The sequence below is a fragment of the Camponotus floridanus genome, unplaced genomic scaffold (genome assembly GCF_003227725.1).
Source record: "Camponotus floridanus strain SB8 unplaced genomic scaffold, Cflo_v7.5 scaffold15, whole genome shotgun sequence".
Lineage (NCBI taxonomy): Eukaryota > Metazoa > Arthropoda > Insecta > Hymenoptera > Formicidae > Camponotus > Camponotus floridanus.
The window spans coordinates 2,315,201-2,339,044 of record NW_020229270.1 but is presented as its reverse complement, the minus strand read 5'-3'; the positions used below and the strand labels follow the sequence as shown (position 1 = coordinate 2,339,044).

At 38.3% G+C, this 23,844-nt stretch overlaps 1 long non-coding RNA gene across 1 annotated transcript in view; it reads right to left on the bottom strand.

Annotated features, from left to right (window-relative positions):
* Window positions 1-203: 203 nt before the first annotated feature.
* Window positions 204-23,844, bottom strand: part of LOC105252819 — a 44,200-nt gene continuing 20,559 nt past the window's right edge. The window contains exon 3 of the long non-coding RNA XR_889333.2: window positions 204-315. This is a non-coding gene — a long non-coding RNA (uncharacterized LOC105252819). The remainder of the gene's footprint in view (window positions 316-23,844) is intronic.

The following is a 23,844-nucleotide window of genomic DNA, read 5'->3' as shown; positions in this document are numbered from 1 at the left end:
GAATGCATTCAAACTATACGATAAAGAGACTAATTGGGGGCCTGTGCTCTATTCGCTTTCGATGCTATATCTTTTACGATGCTGCGAAACGCACTTATAGCTTACAAAAAATTTTTGTTATTTCGAACGTGTCGCTTTTTTTAATATCAAAGAGTAATAAATAACGACACGAATAACATTCAACGAGAAGCACTTAATTACCTGCTCGATGCTATGCTCCCGGCCTCGATGCCCATGGATGAAGTAGTTAACGAATTCAGTGTTTTCCGACTTCTCCAGTAGTTCCGTTGATAGTAGTTTGTTAAACTGCGCGGCCTGTTTGAAACAAATAACATGATTAGGCAAGTCGGGAAAAAGCCGGATAATAATAATTATTATAGTAAAATGTTCACCCCACGTTTGTGCGTACCATCCCAAGGAAGCAGAGTACATGCTACGCCATAATTAACATGCGCATTCATTATCACAATAGAAGTTTATATTAAGACAGGTCTGAGAAAATTAAATAAAACGTACCATTTTGCGTGCGTAGAAAAATTTCTCTCGTTTAAGAAACGTTTACTATGCACTGCGTAAATATGAAATATGAGAAATGAGGAAAACGTTAAGATTAAAAAAGATGTAAAAATAATAACGTGTATTTTTGGAATATGTGTGTTGTCTCACACGTACACATAAATCATCATGTTGCCGCTTGTGCATATGAAAATAAAAGATTCTACAGCAGATTTTAAGAATTTCGCAATTACTTCCCGAAGAAATGTTTAGGTCATTTAACGGCACGTATCAATTTATACACGGCGCAATTTTTGAAATGGCTATTTTTTCATTTTATCCATTAGATAATTCTATTGATCTCGATTAACGTCATCAATAATGTCGCTAAAATAAAATAAAATTCCTCTCCCTCTAATAATTTACAGGCATAAAGAACAATTGGTGAAGAACTGCTGTAAAGTCGTTCCCGATACCACGATTTCTTCCGTTACCTTATCGTGACCCTTCGCTTTCTTTCGATCAATCGGACTCGTTATCGTCAAAAAAGGAGAATCAGGAGCGGCTTGTAAAAGCTCACTCGGCGCGATAACAGAATTTACTATCAGCGAATCGAGGGGAGTCGCTACTCAACAAGTTGGTCTCGTCGAAGGGCAGATAGGTGGGTAGGTAGATGGCTTTTGCTCGGTGACGGGGCGCGAAATACGGAAATTGTGCTACCGAACAAAGAGAGGGAAAGTCGAAGAGAAGGTGGGAATTGGGGAAAGTTCGCTTGGCGAAGCGTCGACGAAAAAGGTGATATTTTATCGAACGTCGCCGGTATTATTTGGTTTTACGCCGATATTTTACCGAGGACCGCCGCGCGCCAAACTCTCCGCTCTGTTATCTGCACCGCCGGCAAACGTTCTCATACGAAATGTTTTTACATATTTTTCTCCTCACCTCTTCCTCTTCCTGATCGTCCCAAACCGCGGAATTTATCCGCGCCAGCCAATTTACATGCCCAACCATTCTCGGGACGCGCGTCGTTAGCCAATCTCGCTATTGATGATCCCGCATTTTTCGAAGGATGGAATAAAAAAAAAAGAGAAAAATATCCTATCGCTATGAGAGCTCGCACAATCGTTTTTAGCCTCCGATAAAAAACGACAATTAAGAAGAAAATTAAAAAAGTTTTTTAAGTACATTAATGCAATAAATAAATGAGTCGGTATCTTTAAGTACGTTACGAATAAGGTTTAAAAATTTTTTCGTTATAGATAATTAATTGGCGCTGTGAATACACGCTATTCTCATAGAAAAATATTACCGAAAGAAAGAGAAATACAAAAACTGTCGAATGATAAATATTAATACTTTATGAGATTTTTCTAAAGAACGAATAAAGTACCGAATTTAATTTTTCAGTCGTGGAAGTGCGAATATCGTAATAGTAGTTAGAGTAAATGTTTGCACTGGCACTGGAGCCGAAATTTCCATTCCGTTTGCATGGAGTTATTCGTGAATGAAAAAAGAAGAGCGCGTGCGACTTTGATGATCTCCTTCTCGAGAGTTATAAAGTCCTTAAATAAAGTTAATTCTCCATGATTGTTGGTTAATCGGAAACATTATGGACTCGCACGTGAATTTTCTTTATCGAAGGAACAAAAAAAGAAATTTCGAATAATAAACGTAATATTATAAATATTTAAATAGATTTATTTTTAGATAGATAGCGTGCGTGTGTGTAATGCATATAATATTGTAGATATTTTAAATAAATTCAATGATGTGCGAGATTCTTTAATTTTTCGATATAATTAAGTTAATTAAATATTCGAACAAAAAAGATATATTCATGGTTTATTGTCGGTATTTTAATTCGAAAATTTTAATTACTAATCATATCAATAAATCATGAATGACGCAAAATTGGTGGACTTTTGAGTCGTCAAAGCTCTCTCAATTTTTATTTTCCATTTGAGATTTTTCTTATTTATCTTTCGCGTATTCTTCGCGTGATCGTCACGAGCGCGTTTTATGCAGACCGCTTTGTTTACAGGTAATAACAAATAATTTCTGTTTCGGGAAAACCCACGTTCACGTTCTGTAAAAGCTCGCTGAGTGCTGGGCGTATATCGCGTCTGTTTTTACCTCGTTGCCGAGGTGTGCGGCAGCGTTTTAGCCAGCGCCAGAGCCCGAATGCCTCGGCACGTGATTCTTTATAACTTCGATTTTTCGTTTACGGATTTCCGCGATAAATGTTTGCTAGGGAATTTAATTTCCAGAATTGCGTTATCGAGTGAAACAGCAATAAATGCATATTTCAAAGATAAATTCTCTCGCGATTGATTATAGACAAGAAAAGAAAATATTAAATAAGATATTAAATGTACTATCAAATTATAAACATGTTATGTAAAAAACTTTATCTTAAAAAAACGTTATTTTGAAACATAATATTAATATTATTAAGATTATTTTTCTCTGGAAAGTAATAAGAAAACACTAATTTGACAAGAGATTAAAATATATGTTGTACTAAGAAATTAATATTAATATTATAGATGACATTAATTTAGATTAATCAAGATTAAGATCAATTATTTGTAACAATTGTACATATTTACACGAAAAAATTATGATAAAAATCTGAAATAAATTATTCTATAAGAAAATCTCTTTCTCTCTCTCTCTCTCTCTCTCTCTCTCTCTCTCTCTCTCTCTCTCTCTCTCTCTCTTTCTCATATTTCAGAATCGATTCTTTCCTCGGCAAAGAACGACGTCAGTTTCATATCAGGGGTAAACTGCCGGTTTTGAGCCATCGTCGGTATTGGTCGAGTACTTTGAAGGATGGTTCTCATGAGGTATAAGTTATCTCGGTTGATTGGGTGCACAAGCTGAATATACGTAGGGTTGGTTCTGGTTATAATGCTTCACTCATTTCTCGTCTGATACGGATATATCAAAGCGATAAATTACATATTTTCGAGACCAACCTCGCCCTTAATTTATCTTAAAGCTATCAATATATTCTGTTATAAATATATATTCTGTTATAAACCGAAACCAGTAATTTTTGTCTACAAAATTAGCAACAACGTGAGAAAAACATTGAAAATAACATAGAATTAAATAATCCACCAACAGTTGGTTACTTTTTTTAAACAAATAGAAAGTCGCGCAAATTTTTTAACTTCAGTTTAATCGCATGACTCGCGTCAGCTTAATGCAATTATTAAATTTAAATTTGACGAACGTATTTACTAAGCGTTATTTTCGTAATTGTTGAATCGGTGCAAAACGCGGATGCGAGTCACCGGGCGAATATCGAAATAAGTCGAGCGCGTTGCGCAAGGGAAACGTCACTTTCAGGCGGAAGTGACGCGAACGTTCGCTACGCGCTCGCGACGTTGTGTATTTTTCATTCGTCGAATATGTACATAACAATCAGGACGTACGCGTTTCCCGCCGGCTAAATAACGCCGGTTCGTTACGTCGCGCGTCGCCCAAGAGGAGAGCGGAAGCGGTCGCACAAGCGACACACAAGCGACGGCGCTTAATGTTTTAAAAGTTAAATCGGGCCACATGCCGCTCCGTTCTCGCGCTGCGGCGATCCGACACGACGTGACGCGCGGCCAAACGACCGCGTAGAATTCAATATCTGGCCGGGCCGGGCCGGGCCAAACACGCGGCTCGAATTGAACGAACGCCGCCTCGTTTTTCGATGCATTGCAAATGCGGCCATGAATCTGTTAAACTATTGGTAGACGGTGGACGGTCGCGCCGGGTACAGCACGGTCGACGTGTCCATCGAGGCGTCCCCGGGGGGGTGGATGCGTGTAGACCGGAAAAAAGGGCCGACGTTTTCCTCCCCTGCTCACCCTTCTCATCTACCCGCTCCAACCGGCAGTCGTTGGCGTCGCTCGTTCAGTTATATACAAGCCGGTAAATAAACAAGCGCGCGGCCATCCTAGCGATTAAAATCGTGCCGTAGGGCGAGCGCCTTGCGCCAACCTCGCGAAATTCCCGTAAATCGTTAGTAAAGTCCGGAAATCGCTCTGCGAGTAAGGTGTCGGGGTCTTTTGACGAAGGCGAAATAGAAAAGGGAAAAGGGAGAAAAGAGAAAAAGAAAGAAAGAGAGAAACAAAGAGCACGATGCTTCGCACCTGAATGCTCGTTTACGCGTCCGAGGGGAATCTTTTAGTTTTCGGGATGTGAATTTTCCATTACCGATACAACGGAATGTACGTTACACCGAAAGTAAAATATGCACTCTCTCTCTCTCCTTGTTTCTTGTTAATCCATCCAAAAAATGCGCCATTTTCCTCATTTTGTTCTCTTTTTTTTCGTGCTTTTAGTGTCGAGTAACTCTTTAGTTCAACTCCATATTCGGAGTAACAAAACGCGGGAGACGATTAAATCACGGCAACGTGGAGAGGCCACTCTCGCGAAATATTTCAGCATACCGTATCTACGCGAGAACTGTTTCTCGCACATCCGCGAAATACAGCCTCCACTAGGGGATGCGCAAACTTAGGGGCGGCACGGACCAAGTATCGCACTTTTACGGCCGTCGCTCGGGCCAAGTCGAGCCACGTTAATTGCTTTCGAAATTACGGGGCGCCACGGCTGGCTGTACGCTTGTTTGAAGTTTACGCCGATCTCTTGCCTAGGATACGCGTCCACGCTTTGAACAGTCGAGTACAGTCGAGTTTTGCGCGAATTAAACGGTGAATTTATATTCGCGCATTAATGGTGGTAAAGAAGAAATCGTTCGCGTGAATTAATTGCCCGTGCTATTTACGCAAGTTTACAAAATGATGAGCGTTCGCGAGCGTAAACTGTTTCGACGAAACTATTTCAAAAACGATTTAATATTTTTTGTGATTTAATAATTTGTTTACAAAAGTTAGTTGTCGTTAATGTCTAATCATAATTTGATAATTTGAACTCAATTGTTTCCATCTCGTTGTTCGTTAAAAATGGAACGTATAATGCGATTAAAATCTTATTTTCTAGAAATCGATCAAACATTTTTTCTTGCACATCCAACTCCTTTTCATCAGTATAAGAAATATATGTCGAATATCGCGACATTCGCCAAATATTTTTCATGCTACATTTTGACAAATTGCAATGCACGTAGCAAACAGGCGCGGCGGCCAACAAAAAGAAAAAAATATATATATATATTTTTATACTCATCGCGCACGCGAAAAAATATATATGTATAACTTTTTATACACATCGCACGAATCAGGAGGGGGCCGTGCGGTGTGAATGGGATGCAGAAGCAAAATTTATTCCGGGACAACAAAGCGCATCGCATCGGTAATTCAACGCGGATTGTCGGCATCGGCGCGGCTCCTCTTTTCGATGCCGGATCGATCTCTCGCTCCCACGCGTTCGCGAAAGAAAAGCAAGAAAATTTTTCTTCCCTTCAGCGGCGCGAGCGACAGATTGGCAGCTAATCTCGGGAGCGAATATGCGCCGTGGGATAAAATTGTGCGCCCGTGGGATAGGCGGATCGCGGCAGCCCTCGGAGATCGGACGGGGGGAGGAAAACGGCGGAAAGAAAGGGCCGTCGCTGCGGGTTAGAATGTAAAAAAGTTAACCGGTGATGAGATTGCATTTTAATGCCAGCCGCGCGCATATCGGAAACAGATTTCCGTTTTTACCCATCTCTTTGCTTATCATAGACCGCAATTCCGCCCCATTCCGTATCACTACCGCAGTCACCGAAATACCATATCAATGACGCTTTCCACGGCCAGGTGTAGCTATGAGCTCTCGCGCCTTCAATGCACGATTCCGATATTCAATTCCCGCTCGTGGATTTTGCGTGATAGCGAAGGAAGAAGGGTGAGAGAGAGGGAGAAAAAAAGGAGCGAGCTCCTCTTACATAACGATGCATGCCGCTGCTGCATCGCTTACATCTTGCTGTCGTCGTTCGACGAAGCGCTAGGAAAAACAAGCGGCAGTGGATGGAAAGCTCGAGGAAATCTAAGAAAAACTAATTTAGAGATCGTATCCTAGAAAGTATAATATGAGGTTAAATAAACTTGTTTCTTAAAAATACTATTTCCCATGTTATTATTTAGAATTTTTGATAGCAATGTATTTAATGAACCATTAATAATAATAGTAAAATATAGCTTTTTATCCTCTCCAGAAACAAATAATTACATTACTTTAAAAGAAAAAAGCGTGAAACGCGGATATGAAGACGAAAAATAAAGATATAAAAGATAAAAAAAAGAAATTAAGGAAAAAACAGAGAGAGGAGAGAGAAAAAGCGCTAAACTTCATTTCCGTGCTATCTTCCACGCCTCGTGCGACGCGAAATGTTATTTCACAGCGATTGTCTCAAGCTCTCGTTCAGTCTGCGTACTTTCCTCACTTTCTCTTACTCGAGTAAGTAGTCGCTCGCAATCGGCCGAACGGAACCGAGGGCGGAATTCGCGATGAGCAGTCTGTGTCATATTTTGTTCGCCCGACAAATAGATTCCGCCCGCGTTACGCCTGGCTCGCGCGAATGTAACGTCGCGATAAACCCCCGTTCAACCCCCATGGCTCGTACTATTACGATATAAAAAGAATACCGGGCAAATCTCATGATATGATATAACATCGTTCGCTTCATCAGGATGGCAGTTTTGTGTCGACTCCGAAACGCCATCCTCGTTCAACCTCATGCAAACAGAATTATTATTATATTATATTTATTCGCCTTATCTGTTTCTTTCTTTTTATCGAGCATATTTTGTATCCCGATGGGTACTCAATTATTTAATTCTGTAGAATATCTTGCAATTGAATATTGATGCAATCTGTTTTAAAATCGACCCCCTATCTCACATGATATGGTCTCGGTATGGTTCAGTATGGTATATGATATCGATCTCCTATAAACATGATTAAGATAATACGACTAAATAAGATTATATGTGATACATTTTTTCTTATATGTTTTATTACAAGATTGAGAGGCTTAAAGATTCAAGTAGTCTCGCAGTAAAGATTATTATTCGAGAAGAAGTCAACGCAACATGAGGTGTGTGACCGAGATGAAAAGGTAGACAAAGCTTCTCTAGAACTCTTCCGAGTTTTGACATCGGGACGAAGATCGTTATCGCGTAAAAAGAGATTTGAAGAATAGTGCAGAGGTTTGAAGAGAGTAAAGAACTGTTGTGTGGATATCCGGTAACTTTCGCCTCCTCTCTTTCTTTCTCTCTTTTTGTATGATTTTTGCGAGATACAGCGTTTCCGCTTTTCCATCTATGCCCTATTCTATGTGTATCGGCAATTTTTGAGGGAAGCATGTATTACCGGAACGAAATTAGGTCATATCTTACGCTCGATATCACGCTTCTGAAAGTTATGCATCGTTTTGATGATAGACGATATATCTTGACGATATATTTAACAATAAGACTGGCCGAAAAAATACAATATCATTATACAAGTTTGATAATCTCGCTATTTGAAATCACGAATCATTGTTAGTAAGAAAAAATATTCGAATTTGTGTGAAATATTACATAAATTTAGATATTTATTAATATTTGCCGAAATAAGAAACACTATTGGAAGTAAATCATTTGAATTGTGTGTGTCATTTTCACACAGAGTGAGACTAAGAGATAAAAAAAGAAAATGAAGAAATTGCATCTTATTTTTATAAATTTATATTAAATTATATTAAATTATATTAAATTTATATTACAAAACATACATGTATTTGTGTTTAAAAAATGTATTAATTTTATATAATTTCTATTTATTTATTATTCTATTTATATTTAATTATTTTTTATTCATAATTATATTTCACAGACAGTATGCAAATAATGGGTATAAAGTCTAATATGAATCAGGCTAAAAGAGTTATGTCAATTTTGTAATAACCATAACTCCATCAGCTCGATTTTCATATTCAGTGATTCATTTTTAACTAGTCGGCTGGCGTTAAATGAAAATGTACAAATTGCATGTTATGGTAAAGTCTCTTGTTTACACGCTGCTACTTTCATTACTAAAGTATGCTCGTAAATAATTTCTTCTCACCTTATCTAACATCTAATACTGAAGCACCTGTTCAACTGAATCGCGCCGCTTGAGAAATGTTGTCTGCGAAAGCCACTCATCTTCTAGACTTGGCTTTGTAAGATATTTTCAACGACAGATACTCGATACGATAACGCTGGCAACTTATGCCGTTTTATTGTGTTTACTGATATGAAACGCTCTATGTTTATCTCCAACAATATCTATTATTGTTATGATATGACTAAACTATGAATTCTAAAAACGAGGATTCTGTTAAAGAAGAGCTTACTAAAAATGTATCACAAATTTTCAATTTTTTATTTGGCTATAAAAAACTTAATTCTCCAAAACTTGGACGTTTTCCAAGCTTTTGTAACTCTAAAATTAATGAATTGGAATTTTCCACATGAACTTTCCATATATATATATATATATATATATATATATATATTTGTGTGTGTGTACATTATATAGAGTGTCTCTATTAATAATACGTTTATGGCGGTTAGGCAGCAGCGGACAAGACTGGGTGCTTATGACAGTCAGGAGGGGTTGATGGTGTCCCGCAATCCTCTTAGCTCCTGACCGTCCTTGCCGCGAAATGTCACCATTCAATACCGTGGAGATAACGCTTGCGCACGTGTCTTACCGTCGGAAATTACGGGGACTTTAACGGGGACGCGCAGGAGTTACACATCCACGGCGTTTACGCGTTCGTGTCATGTGTCCGCCGGCTTACGTTTATGGTAAGGACCGGATTTCCTGTCGCAAATTGCCAATTCATACGCCAGTTAGGGCTAGGTCGGGCAAACTCATTTGCCGCGGTCTCATTGCCGCCACAACGAGTTGGATATTCTATTATCGCTATAAAGGTAGCTTCGTGGATCAATTAACGGTTATTCGGAAATAATGTTTGCGCGAAATTTTCAGGAGTAAAATGGACGGGAAATTGGATTTATAGATGAGAAATTTAATCCGAATTCTTTATATAATCCAATGATTAATGAGCCTCTTTGGAAACAAAAACTAAATAAATTCCTAAAATATCTAAAATCGGATTAAATTATAATTAAATATTAAGAGGAGTAATAAATCCGTTATTTGGAAATCGATCGATTGCTTTTGTCGCCTTCTGCGGTACGCAGGATATTATTAATTAATTAACGAAGATAATAACGACAAATGCACAATAGGAAGTTATTTAGTATCTAGGAATAGCCTGTTAGATTTATTCCAGATGTATAACGATGAACTAATATGAACTAATGTAATGTGTGGCAAGCAAGCTATTTGTGTGTCCAAACATTTAAAGATATTACTAAATTAATTAGTCAACTAAATTAATTATAGTGTGTAATTGTATATGCTCGATCAATTAAATAATTCGATTATTATAGCCGAGGCAACAGTCCGCGTAATGTTTTGAATGCAATATCGGCGTATATTTCTCACACATATAGATTAGCTCGGATATTAAATAGAGAACGTGAACACCGGGTAGAGATATGTATGCGCGCAATGTTTCTCATAACGGAACAAAAATTTAATGGAAACATTTTACATGATAAAATATGTTTTCTAAATGAGTTATCCAAAAGGATTAATAATTAAGCGATTTTATAGGTATATATACATACATATGTGTGTGTGTGTGTATGTAATATATAAATAAAGAATATCATGTTATTTGATATTAATTCAACAATATATTCTTGTGCAAATTCGAGACCAATTTTTCTACGCGGTGTTATGAAAAAAACATTCGTAGCAATTATTCAAAACGATGATTATTAATATATTCATACGACGACCTTTTGCGAAAGGCCGGTTACTGTAAAAAATAAAAGAATTCATATCTCTCCGATTATTCGGTCTAATTCAATAAAAATCGATCCTATCTATTGCTATCGTTTCAACTGGGCGTGAATTTTGGGACGCGTGGTATCTCGTGGCCAGGGTGCCAAAGGGGTGGCGATGCGATGGCGGGAGAAGATCGTGCGAGATCGGAAGTGTAAAGTGAAGGAGGGGAAGGAGGGTAGGAGGCTCGGGTTCGGCGAGGTGGAAGAGGTGACTATAAACCACGGAAGACAATAGCTGCTTCGGTAATAGAATAACGCGAGACCACGGCACGTCCGATAGCGATTCAATTAATGCCGTTATCCAAAGGGAGGGGGATCTTGCATGCGCGGCTTTTGATCGCGGATGCACCCTCCGCGCACCCCCCCGCTTGCGCTCCCGCCCCTTTCCCTCTGCTTCATCGTCCCCTTGCGACTATCCATTGAGCCGAGGCTTGTTGGATATTCGATCGGATAGATTGCCGTTGTTGTTCAATATCGTAGGCACCTAGTGACAATAAAGGTCGCTCTGCTGCCCCTGTCGATCCCCGTCGACTCGTTTCCCCTACTCCAATCCCTTTCCTTCCCCCTCCCTCGAGATTCAATCATTATCCCGTTGCGCATCCACGCGTGCATATCTGGACCGGAGCAATAAGTTTCCGGTTCGCGCATCGGTGACGGCCGGTGAGGAAGTCAATTGACCAAACGTGGAATTAAATTTATGTGATAGAAACCGATACAGTCGCGTGATGCCCTTTTGAAATAAATGGTATGTTTAAACTATTTGGCGAATGTTACGAATTAAAGGTCAATTGCTATAATAAAATATGAATAACGTGGAGATCTCTGTTTATTTCACTCGATTGCTGTTATAAATTGATGTCACGAGTTACAGTGAAATGAACAAAATAAAAATCGAATGTCAATCAAATAAAACAGTATTATATAGTATATTTTAATTATAATTTTCATTATAAATTTTCATTATAATGTTTACAACGGAGCGGTAAAAATAAGAGGAATTTCGCCATAATTTTATGCAGATTATTATATATAAAAGAATTTCGAAAAAGAGAAATTTTATAAAATATTAACATTGTGAAGGAAAAGCAACGTTCCATTTTTCGCAAATAAAATGCAAATTTTAATCTCGATTCGGCGATTTTCGCAATGTCATTCTTAGTCTTTGAGGCTCTCCAGCATATCTAGAGCGTCCGAACTTAAATTATGGCGAGCACACTCGATTTCGCATTATAGTTCATTTGGCCGATTTCCAATTACAATTGAACTGATTACGCGGCGATACAACAAACGAAGAGAGGGAGAGAGAGCGGACTGGCAAAAAGCGCTCGCAATATCCCGATAGCTCGCTTCGCACCCCGGCGGATCGTCGCGGCGATTGCGGAATGTGGCCGCGCGTAAATGCGTAATGTACTTTATTGTCGTGCGCATCGGTGATGTACGACGCGCGTGAATTTCCACAATTTTCACAATGTCCCCGCGGCCGCGACTAATTTCGGCCGGTTCGCCGATTAACCGTATTCGCCTCCATTTCGCGTCGACCAATTAAAGTGTGTGCGTTCGCGGTCGGGTTATATTTCGGAAACCGCCGCTCTATATCAAGCGCGTAATCAGATTGAATTGGCTATTAACAAAGCGATATATCACGCGAAAAAAAATGATACCTATAACGACGCCGGGAACGTATTAAAATGTAATGGCTGGCCTTTTGTACGGAGATTCTCTCCTCCTTCCCTTCCCCTTCGTTCGCGCCAAGGTTTTATTTGACAGCGACTAATTGGCAACAACAGCCTCTCCTCGCGGAGCTCCATTTTCGCGCACAACTCGGCGCGGAAACATGAAATAAAATAAAAGTACCGCGGCTGGCGCAGAAAAGAACGAAAAGAAAGTCGCGGATTTCGTCGATAGATTCGGTTTTATTTACCGAACAAACGTTAGTCTCTTAAAATACCCGCGAATCCGATTGCGCATACGTTAACCACCACCGTGTGTGAACACATGGTTTTTCTTTTCGTGCGTATCAAATGATATAAAAAATTCAAGCCAGTTGTGTATCAGAGAGTTTTGCCTCTAACGTTGCGTTTTAATTTTTCAAGAGATGAGGCAGAAAGTCGGAAGATGCGCGTCAAGGGTCGCACGCACGCGCATAATCACTCTCCACCGTGGCGATAACTCGATAAATTTATAATCTGCGGTTGTGCCCTTCCGACAACGTTGAAGCAACGATTCATAATGGGGCCGCCGCACGCGAATCATGTATCATTCTAATTGATTCTAAGGTATATAGGTAGACAGGCGAGAGACAGATACAGCCCCTCACCGGACTCACGAATGAATATTCATCCGACAAAATCGCGAAGGAATGTTTCCGGGGTGTTCCACATCTGTTTCTGATAAACGGATGCCGCTGTGCGCCGGTGGAATTCATTTGTTGCTCTAATGGCAGGAAGCGCGAGTTGAAAACGATGAGTGGAATGACCAGTCTTGGAAATTTATGAGTCCGTCGCCTTCCCTGTCCGAGTTTCTTTCTTTCTCCGAGATTCCACGAGAATCGTATCACTTTAAGTTCGAGATCACGGTTATTTTAACGAAAGCTATTTCATCGATCGAATATTGATTATTATTAATTAATTCTTCAAATAATTATAAATCTATAATCGCACTAATATATTCTTAATTAATCGAGAAATTTAAATATTGGCTTTCTTTCGAGTAATATTTTGAAAAAATTAAGAAAATTACTAAATTTCAATAAAGTTTATTATTAGAAGTGAAAAACAAAGTTTAGCCTTTAATAAAAATATTCGCACCTGGGTTGAACCGTTTCGCTCTTTATTCAACGGGACAGTTCAGCGACGAGTTTGTATCGCTGATACAAATATCAGGTGCAAAAACGACGACGCTGCGCGGTACATTATCGAAAAAGGAACAAAGAGCTTGCGACTGCATGATCCTCTGTCTCCGTTATCGGAGCACGCCGTTCCATGCAATCGCTGTTTATGAAGCAAACACGCACATTATTGTACGCGCAGGTTTCCCGAGTGCTATTAAATTCGCGGGTAGTGTTGGCACGGAAAATTCACGCAAGAAATTTCGTTGGATCGGTTGCGTGTTTCGCTCAGAATGGGCGTACGAAGCTAAAAGAGTCAACCTTGTACCTCGTACGCGACAGAATCATTAAAGCTAACCGTGTTGGGGCTGTGTGATGGACGCTGTTACGCGCTAAATTATATCAACTTTATATTTTACGCAGCCACTCTCTCTCTTTCTCTTTTTCCCTCTCTCTCTCATTCGCTGTCTGTCTCTTTGCTGACAGTATACACATCGCGCGAAGCTTTATTGCCAAGCTGTAAAGCATCCTGAGGTGTATGTGTGTGTGTGAAATGGCGCAAAAACTTTATATATATATACACATACATACTTCAATTTTATTATACGTAACTGCAATAAGGTGAAACGTATAGGAAGTCATTCCTTCGTACGTACATTTTCTTATCTTTCTCTGCGCGGAGAGGGCAACAGACATTTTGCACTTTCTCTCTAGCCACCGAGAAACCACCCCCCTCGCCCTGCCGTCAGATATACGCGCGTATATAAGAATTTCTTTTCCTATTGGGAACCGTTCTGCTTGATATACGACTCGGCTAATGCAATAGATAAGACGGCGCATTTGTCATTGACGCTTTATGGCGATCGTCTTTCGCGTTTGGTCGGCTCCTTTCTTCTTCCGTTACCGTCAACGAAAATCATCCTGTGTTCGTCGCGATATCCCTTCAACGAAAATATGTATCCTTTCTTTCTTCCCCTTTCTTGCAATAATAAATGTGACGGCGCGATCGTCGTTGAATCGATCAGAAATCGCTCTGCGGTTAAATTAACAATTCTATTTGTTGACGGAATCAATTTGTCTCCGAATAAAGTCCGATGTTGAAGGGCGATAACTATCCCTCTTTATCGCTATCCAGATATAAAATTTGGAGAAAATCATTATTGAAATTCGTTTAAAGACGTTCTGTTGGAATTCAACGGATGCTTTAAAATGTAAATTTTACCGTTCCTTTATTTCTCTCGCTCAACCTGGTTTTGGGTTTTCGCCGATATCATTTTGGCTCCAGATCGCGTCGAAGCAAACATCAAGCATTCTCGCAAAAATACGAAAAAATTAATACTTTTTTGAGCTAAATAAACATTTATTTCATTTAACTAGAGCGATCGATGGCGCGAGTTACTTCGCGAATATTAAAAGTTTGTAGTAAAATAGAGAATATAAAGTTTGCAATTTTAATCGAGGTTTGATAAATGTAACAGCAGAAATTGTATTTATTGCGAGATGCGAGATAGACGATTAAACATTTATTATTATTATTTTTATCATTATACAATATATGATCTCTCCAATTTTTATGGGGTGACAGCTTTTATTCAATTTTTGTTTTTATTACTTGGTCTATTTTTCAAAAGGATCTGATGAAAACGTGCGACAAAATTTACATGAAATGGCGACATTCTAGCGTCGACGAAATTGGTTTCATCAGCAACATCGTGTTGACAGGAAGATGGTAATAAAATTATTCTATAAGTGTAGTTATAGTCTGTCAGAAGCAATAAAGATTAAAGAAGGGATCGATATACTTCGAACTAAGACCTGCAGTGGCACGAAATCAATTTACATTTTCGCCAGAGTATCGCTTAAAATGAATTTGCATTTCTGATTCGTGCGACCTCCGATCCTCTATTCTCATCTAAAAGTATAATTTCCCCTGAAATATTAAATTCTTGGAATACACATTTTTGCTCGCGGAACAGCGAACGCGGATGCCTTTATCGTATTATGGTAATACTTATACTCCACTATACCAACTTTTCTCTACATGTTGTCCCGCTGTGAAACATGTCGCGACTACGAAAAAAAAAATGTATTTTCTCCCCCTCGAGCGCACGATACGCTATCGATCTTATCAAGCGCTCGATATGTATAACATTGCTTGAAATAGAAATTAATAACTACGTAGGCAAGCAAATCTCCGTTCCAGCAGCTTTGATTTTGACGCAAAATATTTTATTTAGCAAATGGAACATCGTGTTTTGTGTTTAAATATTTTGATAATGCCAGTTCTGCTCCTCCTGAATATTATCTCGCGTGATATTACGCAAATGTTTCCGCGCAAATTCAACGTATTCGCTATCTCGCGATCACAGATTTCATCGACAGTGTCGGTTTCCGTGTGTCGCACATAAGTCGCGAAAAATTTTCAAAGTTCTTCTCGTTAAGATAAGGATCTGCACTCCACGTTTTTATAATCGAACTTTGACTGTGAAAGTAACTTAAGCGATATTTATTATTATTTAAATCAGCGATAAACAATATATTCAGATTTACCGCGTGTTCGTCTCTTCCCAAGAGGAGCATCACCGAAAAAATCGTGCATGTGTTCGTGTTTCCACGCGCGCCCACGGCCTTTCGACATTCAAAGACTCAACGGAAGTGGATACGGCTACTTTCCAGCCAGCACATTTGGCCAAATTTATCGGCCGACCGACGCCCCGACCTCCGGTCTCATTCGTCCGGGCATTTACGTTATCTGACCGAGGCATGAGAAACTCGAGGACCCGATTTCTTGACCACGCGCGTAAATGGTAGTAGTCTTCTTTCGGGGGCCAACCTGTTCAGGGGTTAAGATCGCTCGTTATCGGCCAACTCCGCACCCAGTGTATACCATCACGAACGATATTAAGCCTAAGCCCGCTTGTGTGTTATCTGTTTTCGAGATTTAACGCGAACCGACAGAGAAATATACTTGTTAGAACGATGATAAAGGGAGTCTGCGCAGAGAGTGGCAATAGATTGCAGCTTTGTCGGCAGGAAAACTGACAATGCCGACCGTTTATGACGCCATCGACGAAACGTTCACCTCGCTATTCTCTCGCGAAGATGGAGGTGGACATTAAGAGCGCAGATGTTATCCGGTGATTGATTCCGATGCTCGAATGGCAGGCGGGTCGAGAAGTATCTCGCCGGAGATATCACGCGTTCGTTTGACGCAGTCTCTTTACGATTCTTTGTATATGTGCGATGAAGATCGGCGAGACATCAATAATGTCGATTATTCGAACAACTGATCGTTAAATAATCACCGAGATTGAATTTTGTTTTAACAACTAACATTTCATTATCGAAATACCAGAGACACATCTTTAATAGTTTTCTCGAAGAATTCATGATTCATGATTCTTTATAAGAACATTATGATTTTAATTTCAATTTAGTTTTCCGGTAATAAATAATAAAATTCCATTGCACGGATAATCGAGAATCTCCTTGAACGGAGCAATTGAAATTCCTCTCTTCGAGATACTCAAATGAATATAATACGAAAGGTAGGTCGCGCGAACAATATTAGCGAAAAAGGGTAAGTCACAATGGCGGAAGATACGAAGCGCTAAGAAAACGAGGTCGATCCCTTGCGACGATATTGTTCGAATTGATGAAGGCGATCTGGGTTGCTCTCTTAAGTACGCTTTGTGCAGCCCTATAGGAGAATGTTGTCAGATCGGTGGCAATTAATGCGCTTCACAGCGGTCGATCTCTCGCCGTTTGTATAGCATATTCCGGCTGCTCGTTCCCCGCTCACCGGTGCTATTTAGAGCGGAAGTACACGGACGGTATCGTGCCGCGGATCAAACGACAAAGTATCCTCCTTTTCCGTCACGTCGTCGCGCACAGGTAAACTCGCGCCTGAATAGAGTTATATGTATATCGTCGTTTGGGATTTATAAAGTAGACGTTCCCGCGGAAATATGCGCGCGGAGCGAAATCTCCTCCGCACAAAAGTTTTCTCGCCTTAGAAATTCAATTTCTGCGGCGCAACTCCTCGATGTTAAGAGAATTGCCCTTCTTGCGCGTTCAAAATTCTGGTTCCTACAGGTAACGTCAGATCGAGCGTGCTGGTAGTACCAAAAAATCTATCTTTTTGATTTATCGTTGGCATTCGTGTGTCGATTACGCCTTTTGCAGAGAATTTACTCGCGTTTGCCAAGAATATCGCGGCGGAAATAGATGGTGACATTTCGTGATCAAATTTGATTCTTTAAGTGGAGCGGAAATATATTATTCAAATACAATTCTTTATACTCAAAAATAACGAATTTATAATTATATGTATAACAAGTAGAACAAAAATATATTCTGCGAATTTTTCAATTTTGTTTTATTGGTTTTCGTAAAAGAATAAGAAGCAGATTCGATCGAAAGATTCTTTTATTGCTAGGTACGAGCGATTTTAAATCTAAATACGCAAACAATTCATTTTTCGAGAATGAGAGAGAAAGAGAGAGAAAAAAAGAGAGATTGCTTCTTTCAAAATATATTTGTAAAGAAATGATACTTTAGATGTCTTATGATACACGAAAGGAATTCGCTGAAATCGAGATTCCAGTGAGATTTCATATAAGGCGGATCGATTGCAATGAGATCGATTGAACCGTAGTCCAAAGATGCGCGGTCAAATATGAGGCATATTTATTGATAAAGTTATGATCAGGCTCGGCACCAGCCGCGTATTTTCATAAAACCGGGACGCTCGTAACGGGTGGCACATGGAGCCGAGCCATTTCTTCTATCTCGGTCATCGATGAAGACAAAAAAGCTCAATGAACCGCGCGAGTAGCGGATATTTTAAGCGTGCATTATGTTTTTTCATAGATCGCGCAGAAATTCAGAACAAAAATTGCTTCCCGTGCGATCATATTGCTTAAATTAATCCTTAATGTAGAACACATATTTTTTTTCTCTGGTCACATCATAATGCAAGTCATTTCAAAGTGTTTGAAAAAATCGACAAACATTTATATTTTTTTACATACTTTTTTTATATGCTTTTTAAAGTATATTTGTGTTTTGACATTTATAAATAACGATGCAATGAACATGTGCAACAAAAGTTGAAAAATAAATTTTCAACGTTCTTTTTTATTGATTTAAGGTCTTCGGGATATTCTATTGTTAAAAAATCAATGGGGTGAAAATGACCTATATGTAACCTTTAAAGGTTCATTATATAATAAAATCTTTAATTATAATAATTAATAAATATCGTTAAAATATAATTTGCACCTATCGCATAGATAAACTCAAAAATTTCTTATTACGTAATCACGTACATGATTATCTCATATGCGTATCTCTGGAGAAATTGTGCCAAAAACAGCCGTGCCAACAGTCTTTTATCTCAACTTGTGTTTTTTTTCTATTTTTTTTCTCATTTTTGGAACGCAGAAGAGCGCTTTTTCGACGTCTCCTAAAGATTGATAGCGCGATATGCTGCGAATGAGGCATTTTGGCCGACGAGAATAGCGGAAAAGAGGTCGAACCGGACCGGTATCAAGGCGGTATAAGATGCGAGCTAGCTTTTCTCTCCCTTTTCATTCTTCCTTCGCGTCTCATTCCCAATATCATATCGCTATCTCCATAAAACTCACTCGTCATCGACGGTATCGCATAGTTCCGCGATTGTAGTGTTTCCCTCATGCATCTTATTCGATGGGGAGGAGCGACAAGTTATTCGCGTTCCTTCATCGGATCCGAAGTTTCGGCGAATTGAACCTGACCCATCGATGCAGTCCTCGGTACGGAAGTGGCGCTTTAGCGTAGAGAGGAAGGAGTAGTTTGGTAGAACTTTCATCCTATAAACGAGAAACTGTTGCCGAAGATGTAGTCATTCAACCATGCACAACCGATATATTCCATACGGAGTGTTTCTGACCAACCGCGTTTCCTTTAACCGCTAAAACCATGTATGTGCCAAGTTAAGAAAACTCGTAGAAAGTCAATCAAGAATAGACGCAATATCTGCCGGACAGTGATGTTTTAGAAAATAGATTCTACCCAATTTGTCATGTCGCACAGATTCGATAAAAATTCTATAATTTTCTTCAATTTTTTAAAATTATTGATGATCTAAATATATTCTTTTAAATTAAATAAATATATCGTTAAGAATAATCTGGCAAAACTGATCAATCTGCACATTTGGGAACAATGGACTGATGCGAAATCGCCGGATGTCTTGCGAGCGAATATCCATCGGTCGTTATCTCTGATCACTTAGTGTACGATGTACGTGCGCGCTATACGTGGTCGGTGAGCAGAGCGAGCGATAGCTGTAAGGGTACTTTAATTAGGACATGTCTGCCGGCCGAACAACATCCTGTCGGTTATGGAGCATTGGAAACTTCTGAGCCGGAACTTACCGCGACACCGATTCAAACATTCGCGTATTATTTTGTTTACGAATAAACATGTTTGTCGATCAATTAAGCTTTGTAATGATTAAGAAAATTATTATGTGCTAACATTCGAAATGTCTTCTTTAATCATTTCATCTACGACATTTTAAGCGCAATATCTAGAAATAATAAAAAAGCGAGTAATCTCGAATAAGATCGTTAAAGCTTGATGAATTAAACGAGTTTAAAATACCTACAAATTGTATATAGATTTTAATATTTAATTATTATCAAGAGTCACACATCGTTTATCAGTTAGATCTGTTATTATTCTTATTGTTTGGATACAGATTAAATCTGCCAACGCGTTGTCACGCGACGCGATATTTCAGGTAACCGTGTTCCCGAACATGAAATCGCCGGCGACTTGGCCGATAATAAAATTCGCGATTTGCAAACTAAACACGCCACGGCAGACAATGCACGCGCGGAATGTATTATATTTTCCCGACGCGATCTTTTTTCCCCCCCTTTCTTTTCCCAGCGCGACGTGCGCCTCGTTGCCCTCCTCCTCCTCCTCCTCCTCCCCTCCTCCCCTTGTATAAAATGTTAATATTTATTCTGCCACTAGGAATTCTTTCTTATCCGGAAAGTACATCGTAACTTCAGTAAACTTTATATTGCAAGCACGTCCGGCGTTCGACGATGTATTTCTTTTGTTGAGCGCACAAGCGAAGTCCGCGTTTCATCAGACTTGCTTTTGCGTGATACGCTTATTGTTTCCTCTATTATTCTTTGCAAATTGATCGGTCGAAACTAATTCGCCTCTTAGCGCACAGATTTCACAGACAGATTTCGACAACATCGAGCGAATACATTGTTAAATCGTTGTGAAAGTAGATTGACTGCAAACGCTATATGGCTAGGACAAGTGTGGTATAACTCTATTGCTTTTTGTATATATACATTCAAAGTTGTTTCATTTCGAAAATATTGACAATCGTTCGAAACTAATAAAGTGCTTTTTACAAACACGTTTCTCGTACGTACCAATACTAATGAATGAAAATATCAATTCAATATAAGATTTTTTAATCAGTTTTTGATATCGTAATTTTTTCTGAATAAATATATTATAATGATGATAGAAATATATCGTAATTTTTTATCAATAAATTAATATTATAATGACGATAGAAATATAGAAATTCATTAAGAACAAATGAAGAGGAAAATTATTACAGATACTATGATTGATAAGCGATATTTCAAAGATTAATAAAAATTCTTAGCGAAAAAAATCATAAACCTACTTTTTAGAAATATTTATGTAATTAATATACAAATAATAAATATTTTTAAAAAATTGTAACCGCAAGTTAATTATTTCTCATAAAATACACAACATATTAAAATCAATTAATTGTATCAATTAATTGTAATCAATTAATTCTATCTATTACATAAACATATATGAAAGATTGAAATATATTCTCCGCGCGTAATTATATTTTACATATGAGATGAAAAACAATTTTATAATCCATGCTATATGTTACACAGAAAAGGAATATTACATAGCTGTAAATATACTCGTTTATTAGATATTTCGAAAATATCCTCCAGCTCTTTTATCTCTGTATAATTTCATCTATTCATTTAATTGGACGCAATAATTAAAAAAAAATCTGTCATGTTATTCATTAAACGATTCCAACTTTAGTCATTTTTATTCTGATGATAAATCAAAGTTTTATAACTATTACATCTGCCATGCATATCAACGCTCTCTTATTTAAATTTTTCTTTTATACGTTCCGCGAAAAATAGATTTTAGTCGCAGCTCAGCAATTTACTCGCGTGAGAGAGACATGAATACTTAAAGGTATTATCTTTATCCCAAGTTAAGAAGGCGCTTAATCTTGTCCCATTAGCTAATTACTGGTGCCCAAAGAAATTCTGGTTTTACTTTGAACATTCTTAATTAAAATGTCCGTCAGACTTTGCGTCCTAAAGCGTCTTAAAAATGCATTCTGAACGAGATGTGCTGAATATTAAAACGATGCCATTTTCGCTTTTTGTTTTAAACGCTAGAATTCTTTATGATATTTATATAAAAAAAATTATATCTTTTTTATTTGATAAGAAATAATTTCGCAAAGTAACAAAATACGACGTTATGTGAATTTGTTATATAATGTTTTAGCTTGTCCTGAAGCAATTCTTTTGGCTAACTATTTGTTTGAAACTATCAAAAATTATAAAATTATGGAAAAATAAAGGATCTTGATAATCTATAAGCTCCTAATGAAAATGATAACACATTTATATATACATATATTGAAACGTTGTATTGACTTCTGATAATATTAGTGATGAAAATCTAAACCTGATATTTGCAAGTCATTCTACAAATTTGAAGAAAATTCAAATCAATTTTGAATACATAGAAAAATCCTCATTATCCTCATTAAATTGTTTTTCCAAATGTGTTCTCGAAAATGTCCCATATTTAAGCATTTTAATAGTATTCCAATTTGATTATTCTACTCTACGTCTTACGATTTTCCACACATTTTCAATTTCAACGTGACATGAAATTGAGGATTGAATATAAATTGATTGATTCATAAATTGAAACTTCGTAAACTTAAAATGCGAATAGTATATACTCGCGCTTGAAGTTCACCGATTGATTAAGATTAAAATAAAGTAGTGAATTTTTTGTCCTCGTTTTTTGATCCGTCTTCGTTTTTTTAATCGCGGGTCAAGACGGGTCAACGGTTTCTATTTTCTAAATAAAACGCAAAGTAGAAACGTGCTCTGCCTCTTCAAACAGAAATTTATTTCATTTGTCAGGGTGAGCAGCAATCCTCGCTGCTTGTAAGCCTGTCAAATATTTTCCGATAGCGCGTTATACGATTCGGGATTTGCAGCATAGCGCTACAAGCGTATCGACATGTCGGTTAGGTTGACTGCGGTGCGGTCAACCTAACGGTTGCGGCGCGTAAAATTGATCCGGTGCGAAATCCCATAATTGTCAATAACCCGAAACCGATCGATCAGTTTGCGATGCAAGTGACGCAGAGTACTAGCAATCTCTCCTGAATCTCTCGAATTTATTTCCTTTCAGGTTACTCGAAAATTTGAAATACATATTTCTTTCACTCGATAAACGTAGTACAAGTGCCGATAGCAAGCTGAAATTTAATTCATTAGAGAATACATTCCCAGTGATTTTATTCGGGGAGTTGATTTTAACGTCATCAATACTCCTTGTTGCTGCGATGACGTACGCATACATCATGTAATGTGAGGATGTGAGAAACGAAGCCGTCGCGCAAATTGGATCGCAATCGAGAGGTAATCAATGATCCAATTTCTGCTGATTCTAATAATACTGCCTCTCTCTTGAACGCGCAAGATCTGTCACCGGAAGGAAATGCCGCGTCGCTAATTGGCAGAAACGCACGGGAGAATTAATTTGATATGAAGATCGATCGCGTCGAATTATAAAATATCTACTCTCTGAATCAGTTGAGTTATACTTCGAAGACAATAAAAAAATTGGGCGTTGCGCGTGCGAGAAAACTGATTAAAGCGTTGTTACAAATATCGATTATTTTATTAAATATTTTATATCATTTTGTTTTTAAATATTTATCTATCTCAGGAATTATTTGATTTAATCCTTGCAACAGTATCTTTTGGAGAAGAGTCAAAAAATTCTGTTAACTGTGTGTATCGGAATTTTCAAAATAAAATGTCAACTTTATGGAAGTTATTGAACGCAGGGACGTCCAATAGCTTCGCGTCTTCCCATGTGTACAATCATTCGCGCAACAGTCCAAGGATCCCTCACGTATCCTCGTAAGTTTGCGACACTGACGATGCTGTCGTACGAACCTCGGCAAATTCGGAAACTTCGGACGTCTCGAATAATTTTCGGAAACTCCACGGTTGAATACGTGCCGCACCACTTTCGACGCGTAACTTTTTGACCGTAAGTTTTAAAGAATTCAACGACGAAATTCTTGAGCAAAGCAGAAGTAGAAAATTTTTCACCTCCGAAGAGTCCACATTCTTCCTTTCATACAACAATACAATTTGCCATTTTTATATTCATCATTGCAATGACGCAACAATATTTGGGAGTCATTCTTATCACCGCCTGTTTATACGAAAATTCAGTATTAAAAAAGATTATGAGTTTTCCAGGAATTAAAAATTTTTTATC